Source organism: Schistocerca gregaria, chromosome 3 (assembly GCF_023897955.1).
Source record: "Schistocerca gregaria isolate iqSchGreg1 chromosome 3, iqSchGreg1.2, whole genome shotgun sequence".
In the NCBI taxonomy this organism is placed as follows: Eukaryota; Metazoa; Arthropoda; class Insecta; order Orthoptera; family Acrididae; genus Schistocerca; species Schistocerca gregaria.
This window is the reverse complement of record NC_064922.1, coordinates 212,197-226,824: the sequence shown is the minus strand read 5'-3', so window position 1 is coordinate 226,824 and position 14,628 is coordinate 212,197. Positions and strand designations below refer to the sequence as shown.

Here is a 14,628-nt window from a genome sequence, read left to right as displayed (position 1 = left end):
TAATCACTGGGTCATGCGTTCGACCTCTACACTGGGCGGAACGGAATTTTTCTCCTCTGCAGATGTAAATTACCGATTTTCTGATTAACGTGATGTAATGGAAATAGCAACTTTAAAATTTGCCTACGTCTCAATCAGTCGCAAGAAAACTGTATTTGAAGGTGAAGGTGATTTTGTAGACATGTGTGAAAGTCATGTTCTGAAGTGCAGGTGGTTTTGTTTGGAGAGAACATCGGCTACGTGTCAGATGTGTAGCCAAGCAGTAATGGGTCGCCATAGCTGCAAATATTAGTCGAAAATATGAAGTGTTGTCAGCTGAAGTCTGATGATTCAGACGACCGTACGGACGAAGTACGCAAAAGTTCCGCTAGGCCGCGCCTCTTTAGCTCAGTGGTAGAGCACTGGTCTAGTAAACCAGGAGTCGTGAGTTCCATCCTCACAGGAGGAAGACGAATTTTGGAAATCAGTTGCGCGTCATGGCCGTATAGCAAACAGTATCTGTGATGACGAACAATTAGCGAGAGGCGTTTTATTAAGAATTACTCTCAGATGTGATTAAGGCGAATGGCGCAGATAAAGCATTTGCCAAAGCGGTACGGCATAAGGTGGGACGAGGCAGTCTGAATTACATTTTATAGATGTATTTCTCACAAATCTCTGAGCCTCTCGCGGTCGTCGTCGTCGTCGTCGTCGTCGTCGTCGCCGCCGCCGCTTCTGCAGAAGTAGCAAATGGCCATCGTAGCAAATGCGACGAGGGACACCCTGCCATCGATTCCGAATGCGCAATGTGTGTGGTCTTGTTTTCCTGTCTATGTTTGGTCGGTCTCGTAAGAGGTTGAATGTAACGAATGGGTGGGAAAGAGTATGGGGCAGCGGCTGTGTGGAACGAAAACACAATTACTCAGGGGGTGTGAACGTTTCGAGATGAGTCGTATACAAGTTATACTTGGTCGTTAGTGACTGTTTGGCCTAATGGATAAGGCGTCGGACTTCGGATCCGAAGATTGCAGGTTCGAATCCTGTCACGGTCGTGTTTTTCCAGTTCTGAAAAACAAACATACCGTTTTAATGTAGCAATTGTGCAGTACGAAACCGTCTGAATGTTGCTGTTGACCATTTTGTTTTTGGAGATGGACTTGAGCTTGAAACACACACAACAAGACCGGTGTTAACTAGCGAAATGGTCGGCAGAGTGCCCTCACCGCGAGGTTTGACTGGCACTTGCACATCTAAAACAACGTCGGAAAGTAACTCGTTCGGCTTTTGAGTCACGTCAAGTATGTGTGTTAATTTTGACGCCGCTAGCTCTGCAGATTGTCATGCAATTCCTTTACCTCTCAGAAATGGTTATGAAATAAAAGTGAAGTACGTGACGAGTGTGACGTTAGGAAAACATTAGGCAGCATGGAGAGATTCTGTATGGGACCAACCAACCCAAACGAGTACTGTGTGATCTGCTACCCAGCAGTTACCCAACGAGGCAGCACGGCTAGCTCAGTCGGTAGAGCATGAGACTCTTAATCACTGGGTCGTGGGTTCGAGCCCTACACTGAGCGGAACGGAATTTTTCTCCTCTGCAGATGTAAATTACCGATTTTCTGATTAAGTGATGTAATGGAAATAGCAACTTTAAAATTTGCCTACGTCTCAATCAGTCGCAAGAAAACTGTATTTGAAGGTGAAGGTGATTTTGTAGACATGTGTGAAAGTCATGTTCTGAAGTGCAGGTGGTTTTGTTTGGAGAGAACATCGGCTAGGTGTCAGATGTGTAGCCAAGCAGTAATGGGTCGCCATAGCTGCAAATATTAGTCGAAAATATGAAGTGTTGTCAGCTGAAGTCTGATGATTCAGACGACCGTACGGACGCAGTACACAAAATTGCCGCTAGGACGCGCCTCTTTAGCTCAGTGCGTCAGCCAGCGGCTGCGCTGGAGGTCGGACGTGCCGTGCTGTGTGCTGTGCTGCGTTAGCTCCGCGTGGTAAGTCTCTGCTCTTGCTGCAACGCGTCGCTGTCTATAGTATTTGTGTAGACATGAAAAAGAATTAAGAGATGTCGCAACCGCAACGAAAAGATACTTTGAAATTCACGTTTGATCGCAACTTTGTCCGACCGAGGTCATTTGATGTTGAACAGTGGTTAGAGAATGATGTTAAAATAGGACTTGATGATATTATCGGCATACATTTCTCGATTATGAACAGTGTGGTTTTCGTGAAACTTGCCAGTCCAGAATTGTGTGAAAGGATAGTTCGATCTTGTGGTGGCATTCTGAAATTTAAACATGCTGACGGAAATGTTGGGGAGGTTACCGTTGCCCATGCTGGTCTAGGTATTCGGACCGTGCGAGTCTTTGAACTTCCCTTTGAAATTACAAGTGACCAGATAAATGCTGTTATTGCTCCATACGGGAAAGTTTTGAGTAATATTGCCGAACGGTGGTCTGCTGCACACAAATTCCCTGTTTTGAATGGTGTGCGCCAATTAAAAGTCGAATTGCAGAAGCACATTCCGTCGTTTATAAACGTCTGCGGATATAGAGCTGTTGTGATGTATGATGACCAACCGAAAACGTGTGCTGTCTGCAATTTACCAGGCCACGTTCGTGCAGAATGTGTTCAAAGGCGAGTGGCGCAACTGCCTGCCGGCGATGCCGTCAGACCCCCTGCTATGTCAACGCTGCCCGTGACATATGTCGCCGTAGCGCGCGGTTTTGCAAGTGCCACTGCGCCCCCCGAAGTTACTACGAATACCGACCCACAAGCGACCGACCAACCGACCGACTCAGGTGTAGCATCTGTAGACACTCAACCCTCCTGCGAAGACATATCTGCTCCTGCCCTTGTCGCCGTGGAATCGCCCAATGAGGCAATGGATACGGACGCGACCTCAGTCGCTTCGGGTAGTGCTCCTCTGCATCCTGGAGCTTCTTTAGGAGGTATCAAAAGCGTATCAGGTGCACAGAAAACGGACTCGCAACCAGCCGTTTCTAGTGGTGCTCCTCCGAATCCTGCAGCTGCCTTAGGCACTGACCACAGCCCGTCAAGTGCAATGAAATCAGACCTGGCGTCAATCACTTCGAGTAGTGCTACTTTGCAACCTGAGGCTTCTTCAGGTACCGTCCAAAGTCCACCACGAGACGCATCTCCCAAGAAATCTAAAAAACGGAGGATCGCGCGTCAAGGTGCAGAGCAGACTGCACCACAACTGCGTGAACAGGCGAAGCAAATAGGGGGCAAAATACGTCAATCTGCATCTGAGAACTTGCAGTGCAATCAGCAGTCATCTAACGAAGACCCTGTGTCCTTGGATAGTACCTCCGGTTCTGCCAGTTTGCCCTCCGATGACGTAGCAATTACCCGAACCGAAGATAAAAATCACCAGCAAACACCTGAATATAGTGCACCACTTAATGACGAACCGATGACAGGGCTGTCGAATCCGTGGGCAGACGATGTCGACGACACTACAAAGGAGGACGAAATTATGGACACCACAGGAACCGTTACAGTCACCACGATGGCCACACCACGCGATGACGTCGTCTTGAATGTCATCGCCGCGACGGATACTGTCCCAGACACGGAGAAGCCGACTGATCCCTTCCCAAGTCATGAATATTTCTAGTCTGAACGGTTTTACTGACTTGTGTCCACATGTCTCTCGGGTCAGATTTCTTAATGTTTTTTCGAAATGATATGTTGCCAGAGTTTTTCCTAATTACACTCCCGTCTTGGCTAACGTAGTTCCGTTGCAGGCCTATAAGATCGCTACGCTGAACATCAATAAAATTTGTAGCCCATTTAATTTACAAAATTTAAAAGATTTCCTGTATGCAGCTGATGTGGACATTTTGTTTTTACAAGAAGTAACAAACATCGAACTTGACTTCATACAGGGGTATAATGCTATAGTCAATCCTGGAATTGGATGTGATTTGGGTACCGCATTTCTTTTCAAAGAGGGCGTCGTCATTACAGACGTAACAAAACTGCCTAACGGCAGAGGCATTGCCGGCACGCTTTATAACACCAGGATTATTAATGTCTATGCCCCATCTGGTTCTACCAATCGGTGCCAACGAGCACAGTTTTTTAAGGAGGGAATTGTTCCTTTGTTTGGTGTACACTGCACCCATACCATCCTTGGAGGCGACTTTAACAGTGTCATACATGCCAAAGACCAAACTCCGAACTACAACAAATCGCCGGACCTGGAACGTATCGTCACCGACCTCCGTTTAACTGATTCGTGGGAGCAAAAGCACGGCGCGGCACCCGGCTTTACCCACCTCACTAATCATTCAGCGAGCCGGTTGGATCGAATATATGTCTCGCCCAATCTGAAACACCGCATCCTGCAGTCTGAAGTTTGGCCAACCGTTTTTTCGGACCACGCTGCATATATCTGCACATTAAATTTGGAACGACAAGGAACCTGTCGATATAAAGGGCCATGGAAACTTAATGTTTCACACTTAAAAGATCCTGCCTGTCGAGAAGCCTTTCTCACCACTTGGAGAGCCTGCGAGACCAAACTCAGCTCTTACCACTCGACCTTGGATTGGTGGCTCAAATGCGCCAAACCTCAGATCCGGAGATGTTTCATCAACTACTCCCGGGAGAAGAGCTTTTGGCGGAAAAGAACGAATGAATTTTACTTTCATTGTCTCCGAGAACTCTACCTGCAAGGTGCTACAGCTATTGGGAACCATGGGAGAATTAAAAAATTCCAGGCAAAAATACTGACATTAAGGCGAGAACAGCTTGAAGGATACCAAATAAGATCAAGAGCAGAGACTGTGGCGCAAAAAGAAGCCACTTCGATATATCATGTGATTCGTGAAACTAAACGAGGATTCCGCAAAATACTGACGGAGCTTAAAACTGATAATGGAACCACCTTGACAATGCACAACGACATAAAAGCAGAAATACTAACCCATTTCGACAACTTGTTTTCACATAAAGAGGTAGACGAAAAAGCACAGGACGATTTACTGACCCACCTGCAAGGACGCGTTGGTAACGCGTACGCGGAAGCTCTAATAGCGGAGGCGACCGAAGACGATGTACACTATGCTGTCTATCAAAGTGCAAAAAATAAATCCCCTGGAGCTGACGGCATACCAGCAGAATTTTATCAAGTCTTCTGGGAACATATAAAACATAGAATTACATGCATCTGTAATGAACTTCTGAACCTCAATAAGGAGATACCGAAAGATTTTCGTGAAGGTATGATAGTGTTAATCGCAAAAAAATCGGCTGGCAAGAAAATTGGAAATTTGAGACCAATCACTCTGCTGAACAGTGACTATAAAATTTTTTCGCGGCTCTTAGCCCACAGACTTAAAAATGTAATGGCCAGCGTCACCGGCCCATATCAGTCTAGCGTGGGCAAAGATAGGAAAATTCAGCAGACGCTGTCCGACTACCGCGACATAATTTCAATAGCAGAAGTATGTCGACTAAAATGTGCCATCGTGTCGTTAGATTTCGATAAAGCCTTCGACAGGATCAGCCACTCCTACCTCCTGAAAACGATGGGCGCAATGGGTTTTCCGCCGAGATTCGTCGACCTCATACGACGTTTGGTAACGAATAACTCCTCCAGAATCATCATAAATGGACAGCCTAGCCGGCCAGTCGAGATCGCATGTTCCGTCAGGCAAGGTTGTCCGTTGTCCATGGCACTTTTTGCCATGGCCATCGAACCTTTGCTCGCTACCTTGACTCAGCGGTTACAAGGATTGCAAATACGAGGAAACAAAATAATATGTAAAGCTTATGCGGACGATGTTGGGTTTCTCGTTATGAATGTAGCGGAAGTCGAGACGGCAATGCACATAATAGAAAAATACGAACGAGCGTCAGCCGCGAGGTTAAACAAAACCAAGTCCGGCATATTCAATATCGGATGTGGCATTGGCATGCGCACACACGGTCAGTTACGTGAGCTAACAGCCTTGAAGTGTCTCGGCATTGATTTCCGAAAAAATATACGTCAAACTATTGCGGCCAACTATAGACAAGTACTAACTACCATACGAGCTAGTGTACGGACACATAGTATTCGACAATTAAATGAAATTCAGAGAGTGTCTTTAGCGAACGTCTCTATTACTTCCAAAGTCAATTATGTCGCCCAGATACTGCCAATACCCGCCGGCAACGCCAAACAAATTATGTCAGCAATAGGCTATTTTGTGAGCCGTGGCCACATATTTAAAATCCAGTATGACACTCTGACGCTCGCCACTAATAATGGCGGCTTAAACTTAACGAATGTTACTAAAAAGTCGCAGGCTCTGTACATCTCCAATACATTTCAACAATGGAGACAATCCGGCAGCTGTATCGCCGCGCACTTGCTATCTGAAATAGCTCCATATGACCTCTCTCCACCCATTAATGTGCAGCACATACCGAGCGGACTTTACCATTTACGATGGTTTTTAATAGAATATAGCTACCTACGTTCAAGAATTCCGGAAAAAGACATGACAAACGTAAAAGAAATATATGGCAAATTGATGGGAGAAAAGAAGAACAACAAAATAGAACAAAACTATCCATGTTCTAACTGGAAAGTAATATGGGCAAATATTCATAACCGTAACTTAGCTACTCATCTGAAAGCAACATGGTACTTTGTTGTAAATAGGAAAGTTGCAACAAACTCGAAACTTCATTCGATCCACTTAGCGGATTCGCCTTTGTGTGCAACGTGTAGTTTAATTGATAACGAAGAACATCGTTTCGTGTGCGACAAGGTTAAAGATATCTGGCTGAATGTCCGACGAAAGCTGGCACTCATCCTTCGAACGTCACCTAACGCTATAACGCCTGCGGACTTTTTGACACCGGATGATGTACCCTTTCCTAACACGAAACGCAACGCAGTCAATTGGCTGAAAGCGGCAACGGTCCATTACCTCTTCACGAAGGAAGAGAAAAGCCAAGAGGATTTTTGGATCTCTCTGCTAACTGAGCATCACATGTTACTGAAGACTAGTAAATATAAAGAAACATACGCAAATTTTTTAATCAAGACCTTGATGTAAAAGAATTAACAAGAAATATCTGCGGACACAGAAGACAAACGTAAGAGAGTGTTCACCACTACTAACTTACTTAACAATCGTGAAAAAAAAAAAAAAAAAAAAAAAAAAAAAAAATTATTTTAGTTTTTACCGGAATTGCCGTTCTTTGAGTTCAACGTTTATTAATTTATTTCTCAAGAAGCCATTATAAATAGTTGCTTCTCACCGAATATGGTTTGTTTTTTAAGCATTTTCAGAGAGAAGAGGCAGTTTCGAAATGACCTCTGACGTTTCTTTGTCATGGAAGACTATTTGCTTTAGGTGTGACAACAAAACACAGCGATGAAGAAGGAAACAAACTGAACATAACTTCTGTTTCTACCTACTGAAGACTTCATTCTTTTTTCACATTATCAATAAGCCCAAAGAAGGGGTACATTAGTTTCTCCACGATAAAGGTATTAACTTCGTCTCATCAGTTTATGGTAATGTACATGGCGTGAGAAGCCGACGCCGATGAAGGCGAATTATGGAGAGCGCAAGGATGGGCTAAAAGGGGTGATGGGAGGCAAAAAAAAAAATAAAAAAAAATAAAAAAAAAAATGGATAAGGCGTCGGACTTCGGATCTGAAGATTGCAGGTTCGAATCCTGTCACGGTCGTGTTTTTCCAGTTCTGAAAAACAAACCTACCGTTTTAATGTAGCAATTGTGCAGTACGAAACCGTCTGAATGTTGCTGTTGAACATTTTGTGCTTGGAGATGGTCTTGAGCTTCAAACACACACAACAAGACCGGTGTTAACTAGCGAAATGGTCGGCAGAGTGCCCTCACCGCGATGTTTGACTGGCACTTGCACATCTAAAACAACGTCGGAAAGTAACTCGTTCGGCTTTTGAGTCACGTCAAGTATGTGTGTTAATTTTGACGCCGCTAGCTCTGCAGATTGTCATGCAATTCCTCTACCTCTCAGAAATGATTATGAAATAAAAGTGAAGTACGTGACGAGTGTGACGTTAGGAAAACATTAGGCAGCATGGAGAGATTCTGTATGGGACCAACCAACCCAAACGAGGACTGTGTGATCTGCTACCCAGCAGGTACCCAACGAGGCAGCACGGCTAGCTCAGTCGGTAGGGCATGAGACTCTTAATCACAGAGTCGTGGGTTCGAGCCCTACGCTGGGCGGAACGGAATTTTTCTACGCTGCAGATGTAAATTACCGATTTTCTGATTAACGTGATGTAATGGAAATAGCAACTTTAAAATTTGCCTACGTCTCAATCAGTCGCAAGAAAACTGTATTTGAAGGTGAACGTGATTTAGTAGACATGTGTGAAAGTCATGTTCTGAACTGCAGGTGGTTTTGTTTGGAGAGAACATCGGCTACGTGTCAGTTGTGTAGCCAAGCAGTAATGGGTCGCCATAGCTGCAAATATTAGTCGAAAATATGAAGTGTTGTCAGCTGAAGTCGGATGATTCAGACGACCGTACGGAAGAAGTACGCAAAAGTTCCGCTAGGCCGCGCCTCTTTAGCTCAGTGGTAGAGCACTGGTCTAGTAAACCAGGAGTCGTGAGTTCCTTCCTCACTGGAGGAAGACGAATTTTGGAAATCAGTTGCGCGTCATGGCCGTATAGCAAACAGTATCTGTGATGACGAACAATTAGCGAGAGGCGTTTTATTAAGAATTACTCTCAGATGTGATTAAGGCGAATGGCGCAGATAAAGCATTTGCCAAAGCGGTACGGCATAAGGTGGGACGAGGCAGTCTGAATTACATTTTATAGATGTATTTCTCACAAATCTCTGAGCCTCTCGAGGTCGTCGTCGTCGCCGCCGCTTCTGCAGAAGTATCAAATGGCCATCGTAGCAAATGCGGCGAGGGACACCCTGCCATCGATTCCGAATGCGCAAAGTGTGTGGTCTTGTTTTCCTGTCTATGTTTGGTCGGTCTCGTAAGAGGTTGAATGTAACGAATCGGTGGGAAAGAGTAAGGGGCACAGGCTGTGTGGAACGAAGACACAATTCCTCAGGGGGTGTGAGCGTTTCGAGATGAGTCGTATATCAGTTATACTTGGTCGTCAGTGACTGTGTGGCCTAATGGATAAGGCGTCGGACTTCGGATCCGAAGATTGCAGGTTCGAATCCTGTCACGGTCGTGTTTTTCCAGTTCTGAAAAACAAACATACCGTTTTAATGTAGCAATTGTGCAGTACGAAACCGTCTGAATGTTGCTGTTGACCATTTTGTGCTTGGAGATGGTCTTGAGCTTGAATCACACACAACAAGACCGGTGTTAACTAGCGAAATGGTCGACAGAGTGCCCTCACCGCGAGGTTGGACTGGCACTTGCACATCTAAAACAACGTCGGAAAGTAACTCGTTCGGCTTTTGAGTCACGTCAAGTATATGTGTTAATTTTGACGCCGCTAGCTCTGCAGATTGTCATGCAATTCCTTTACCTCTCAGAAATGATTATGAAATAAAAGTGAAGTACGTGACGAGTGTGACGTTAGGAAAACATTAGGCAGCATGGAGAGATTCTGTATGGGACCAACCAACCCAAACGAGTACTGTGTGATCTGCTACCCAGCAGGTATCCAACGAGGCAGCACGGCTAGCTCAGTCGGTAGAGCATGAGACTCTTAATCACAGGGTCGTGGGTTCGAGCCCTACGCTGGGCGGAACGGAGTTTTTCTCCGCTGCAGAGGTAAATTACCGATTTTCTGATTAACGTGATGTAATGGAAATAGCAACTTTAAAATTTGCCTACGTCTCAATCAGTCGCAAGAAAACTGTATTTGAAGGTGAAGGTGATTTTGTAGACATGTGTGAAAGTCATGTTCTGAAGTGCAGGTGGTTTTGTTTGGAGAGAACATCGGCTACATGTCAGATGTGTAGCCAAGCAGAAATGGGTCGCCATAGCTGCAAATATTAGTCGAAAATATGAAGTGTTGTCAGCTGAAGTCTGATGATTCAGACGACCGTACGGACGAAGTACGCAAAAGTTCCGCTAGGCCGCGCCTCTTTTGCTCAGTGGCAGAGCACTGGTCTAGTAAACCAGGAGTCGTGAGTTCCATCCTCACAGGAGGAAGACGAATTTTGGAAATCAGTTGCGCGTCATGGCCACCACCCACGCCACACCATCATCATCGTCATCACCATCACCATCACCATCGCCCTCGCCATCGCCAGTGCCAACCATTGCCACTGCATCTTCTGTGGCGCCAGCTCCAGCCCCAGCGCCAGCACCAGCACCACCACCAGTGCCTGCACCGCCGGTGGGACCTGCCATCTCCCGCCATCTCCCGGTCGTCGCCATCCCCCACACCTCTTCCCGTCCCTCTCCCGCTGTGAAACGTCCCAGCGGCACCCCAGCCTCTTCTGCTCCCAAGAAGTCGCAGACTCTCCCCCCTCCAACCCCCCAGGATGCCATGGACACCACCTCACCTTCCCTATCTACTCCCTCCTCTACCTCCCCCTCCTACAGGTACCTCCTTTCTCACCCTGATCCCTCTCTCCTGGAGGCCCGCAATCTTACCCTTCTCCTCCGCCAGCACTTCCCCGAAGCCCCGATCTCCCTTCTCACCCCCCGTCGGGACTCCGTCCTGATCACATCCCCCAGCCCCACCCTCCACTCCGACATCCTCTCCCGCATTCCCCTCACCCGGTTTGGTCCCCATGCCTCCCTTGCCCCTGCTCCCCCCCCCTCCTCATCCCGACAACCCCAGCCTCCCCGTCGCCCACCGACCCTCACTGCCATGATCACTCGGCTTAGCCCGATGATCACGGAGGAGGAGGTGTTGGCGGAGCTGAAGGCCCATCCCTATCTAGAGGTTCGAGCTGTCCGCCGGATTCACAATCCAGCCGGCCCCACCCGCCTCATGCGGGTGTTCTCCGAGCATGCTCCCTCCATAGACCTCCTCCTCAAGGAGGGTGCCCTCCTTTTCAACCGCCGTTATAAGGTCGACCCCTCCCGCTCCCTTCCACAGTCCATCCGCTGCCAGAGGTGCTTGCGCTATAATGCACATCCTACATCTGAGTGCCGCGAGGCCCCCGTCTGCCCGCACTGCAATAGAAGCACACTTCCTCCGGCAGTGCCCCAACCTTCAGTCCCCCCCCTCCTGTAACACCTGCAACCTCCAACACCCAACCTACTCCCAAAAGTGCAAGGCCCGACCCCCTCCCTCCGCTCCTGAACTCACTGTCCCTGTCCGCCCCTTGGATGCCCCCACCCCTCCCGGCAATTCCCTCCGTCCCCCCCCCACAGCTGAGGACATCATCCGCTTTGTAACCGTTGTCCTTCAGAACATCCACCCCTTTCAGCTCCCCCACACCCTCCAGCAGATATCCCTTACCGCCCATTCCGTCTTCCAGCTCAACACTTACGCCACCTACTCCCATAACCAGGCCCATTTTACCTTCTCCCGTCTCGACACCCTCGTCTAAATTCCCACTATGGCGCGACAGCAACGTATCCTGTTTAACAACATCCGTTCCCTTCCTGTCAACAAGAATCTCCTTATGCATACCCTCACCACCCACTGCGTGGATGCCTTCCTCCTAAACGAAACATTTCTCCAGCCCCACCATACTGTCCATACCTCGCCCTACCTCCTTCACCGCTCTGACAACCCCCTCCCGATAGCGCGTGGCGGAGTTGCCATTGGCCACCATCGCCAGATCCCTGTTCGGCTCCAACCCCTCCTTCCCAACCCCACGGAACACCTGATCCTTAGTCTATTCTTCCCCGGCCTCACCGTTACCTGCGCCACCATCTATGTCCGTCCCTCTGCCCCTATTCCTTTTGACTTCCTTTCCCACATCGACCGTACCTTCTCCTCCTACGTGATTGCCGCAGATCTCAATATCCATAGTCGCTCCGCCACCCAGTTACGGCGGTGGCATCGGTTCCTCGCCACCATCCAAGGAGATGTCCTTCCTCTTCCCCAACACACCCGCCCTGAATCCAATACCACACCCGATGTCGTCCTAGCCTCCCCCAACCTCCTTGGCCGCATAGCGGTGGACGTCCTCGACCCTATTGGCAGTGACCATCTCCCTGTCCTTCTTACCATATCAGACGGTCGTCGCCCCCATCCCGATCCTCGCCTTGACCCTCCCCCCAAGTATGTCCATGATTACTCCCGTACCGACTGGAATGCATACCGGGATACCCTTACTACCCGAGTCGATAGCCATCCCCTCACCTACCACCGCCCACATGACATAACCCATGCCGCATCCTTTCTCCAGCAGACCTTGTCTGAGGCCATGGAGGCCCACATCCCTACCGTCACCATCCACCCGCACCGTCCCACTTTACCCCCACAGGCCGTCCTCCTCCTTCGAGAATCCCGTCGTCTCTACCGTGCCTTCCTCCACACGCGTGACCGGGACACACTACAACGCCACAGGCAACTCCAGAGACACATCCGGAACTTGCTCGCGGCTAAGAAACGCCGGGACTGGCGACAGACATGCACCCGTCTTAATGCTACACTACCTATTAACTCGTCCAAATACTGGTCAGCCTTCCGCCGCCTTACTGGATCAAAACCCCCCCCTTACTCCGCACCAAACGCAACACTGCTCCTGGTCACGACCGTGTTACTTACCGTCACCTCCGTGAAGCTCCCGCCCCCTTCCTCTCCACCCTGGCCAGGCTGTATAATGTGGTCTTGTCCACCGGCTTCTACCCCGACCTGTGGAAAACCTCCCGGATCCTGATGTTCCTTAAACCCGATAAACCACCTTCCGCTGTCTCCTCCTACCGTCCTATAAGCCTTACCTCGGTCTTCAGCAAGGTCCTGGAATCCGTTCTAACCCGCCGCATCCACCAACATCTCCACCGGCACCGCTTCCTTCCCTCCACCCAATGTGGCTTTCGACCGTCCTTCTCTGCCGATGACCTTCTCCTTCACCTCACTCACCTCCTCTCCGAACAACTCAACTCCCGTCGCTCCGCCATATTCCTCTCCCTTGACCTTGAACGCGCCTATGACCGAGTGTGGCATTCTGGTCTCCTCTTCAAGCTCCAAACCTTTGCTCTTCCTATTAACTACGTCCGTCTGATCGCCTCCTTCATTTCCCACCGCCCTTCCTATGTCACTATCCACAACACTGATTCCTACACCTTCTACCCCTCTGCCGGTGTGCCCCAAGGTTCCGTCCTTTCCCCTCTTCTTTACCTTCTTTATACGGCGGACATGCCTCCACCTGCACCCCCCCTTCACCTTCTCCAGTACGCCGATGACACCGCCTTCCTTGCCCTTGCCCCCACCCTGCAACGCTCCCAACACCTTCTCCAATCCCATCTTGACCGGTTCACCTCTTGGTGTAACCAGTGGTTGCTCTAGGTCAATCCTTCCAAGACCCAGGCAATCATCGTAGGCAAAACCACCCCTTCCTTCCGTCTCCTTGATTTCTATCTTACCATTTATGGCCGTCCTATTAACCTCACACCCACCCTCAAGTACCTTGGCGTCACCCTTGACCGTCGCCTCTCCTGGACCCCTCAGCTCCGGACAATCCAAGCCAAGGCACGCTCCCGACTCCACCTCCTGAAGCTCCTTTCTGGCCGCACATGGGGTCTGGACCCCTCCACCGTCCTCCACACCTATAAATCTCTCATCCGCCCTATCCTCTGTTATGCCCATCCCGCCTGGATCTCTGCCCCGCCTACCTTTTACCAATCCCTTCAAATCCTTGAACGGCATGCACTCCGCCTCGCCTATCGCATCCGCCTCCCTTCCCCCACGCGGCTCCTCTATGACCTCATCCCCTTCCCACACCTCCTCCTCTTCCTCCAACGGATACGGATCCTCTACACCTCCCGCAAGCTTGATCCTCCCCACCCGCTTGTCTCTTCCATCCTCTCCCACCCCAACCCACTGCCGCGCCTGTACTCCTGTATCCCACCTGCTCTCCATCTTCACACTCTCCACACCCTCTCCCAAGGTGGCTTCCGCCGACTCCCCCTCCCGGATGATGCCCTCCTCCCCTCCATCTACCCCTCCTACCAACTTTGAGCCTTGCCTTCCCCTCTCCTCTCATTTTCCTGTGGGCACCCTCTCTCCCTTCTATCCCTCCTTCTCTCCCTCCTTCCATCCTTACCTCCCCTCCCCCTCTCCCTGGGCTTCCACCCCCCTCTTTTCGTTTTCTCCCCTCCTCCTCCCTGGCATCCTATCTCCCCCTCCCTCCTTCCCTCCCCCTGTTTTTTCCCTTGGCAGGCCCCCAGCTTTTCGGTGTGGACAGTGCCCCTGCAAGCGCCGAAGCCCATCTCCGCAGTGTCCGTGTCTTTCGTCCCGTCTGTGCCTCGAGTGTTTCTTCGTTTTCTGCTCCACCGTTCACCTGTGCTAGTGTTCTCTGTTCCGTGCTGTGCTGCCCGTTTTTTTAAAACTGAAACAGTGCTGCGTCGGTGAACGACTTCAATTCTTTTTATTCTCTGTTGTCTTCTGATTTTTGTCCTCCATGTCTGTGTTTTGAGATTATGTCTTCCTGTTTTTATCTCTTGCATGTTTCTTGTGGCCGAAGAGCGGCATATTAGGCCGCTGCCGGCCTACCTTTGTAGGTATAAAATGACA

General features: G+C 49.3%; 5 non-coding genes across 5 annotated transcripts; all 5 read left to right on the top strand.

The window, feature by feature from the left end:
* Nucleotides 1-376: 376 nt before the first annotated feature.
* Nucleotides 377-448, top strand: Trnat-agu (transfer RNA threonine (anticodon AGU)). The gene has a single exon. It is a non-coding gene; the product is annotated as a tRNA-Thr (tRNA).
* Nucleotides 449-958: 510 nt separating this feature from the next.
* On the top strand, nucleotides 959-1,031 carry Trnar-ucg (transfer RNA arginine (anticodon UCG)). Its single transcript has one exon. It is a non-coding gene; the product is annotated as a tRNA-Arg (tRNA).
* A 7,125-nt stretch (nucleotides 1,032-8,156) lies between these two features.
* Trnak-cuu (transfer RNA lysine (anticodon CUU)) lies at nucleotides 8,157-8,229 on the top strand. The gene has a single exon. It is a non-coding gene; the product is annotated as a tRNA-Lys (tRNA).
* Nucleotides 8,230-9,128: 899 nt separating this feature from the next.
* Nucleotides 9,129-9,201, top strand: Trnar-ucg (transfer RNA arginine (anticodon UCG)). Its single transcript has one exon. It is a non-coding gene; the product is annotated as a tRNA-Arg (tRNA).
* A 452-nt stretch (nucleotides 9,202-9,653) lies between these two features.
* Trnak-cuu (transfer RNA lysine (anticodon CUU)) lies at nucleotides 9,654-9,726 on the top strand. The gene has a single exon. It is a non-coding gene; the product is annotated as a tRNA-Lys (tRNA).
* The last annotated feature ends 4,902 nt before the right edge of the window (nucleotides 9,727-14,628 follow it).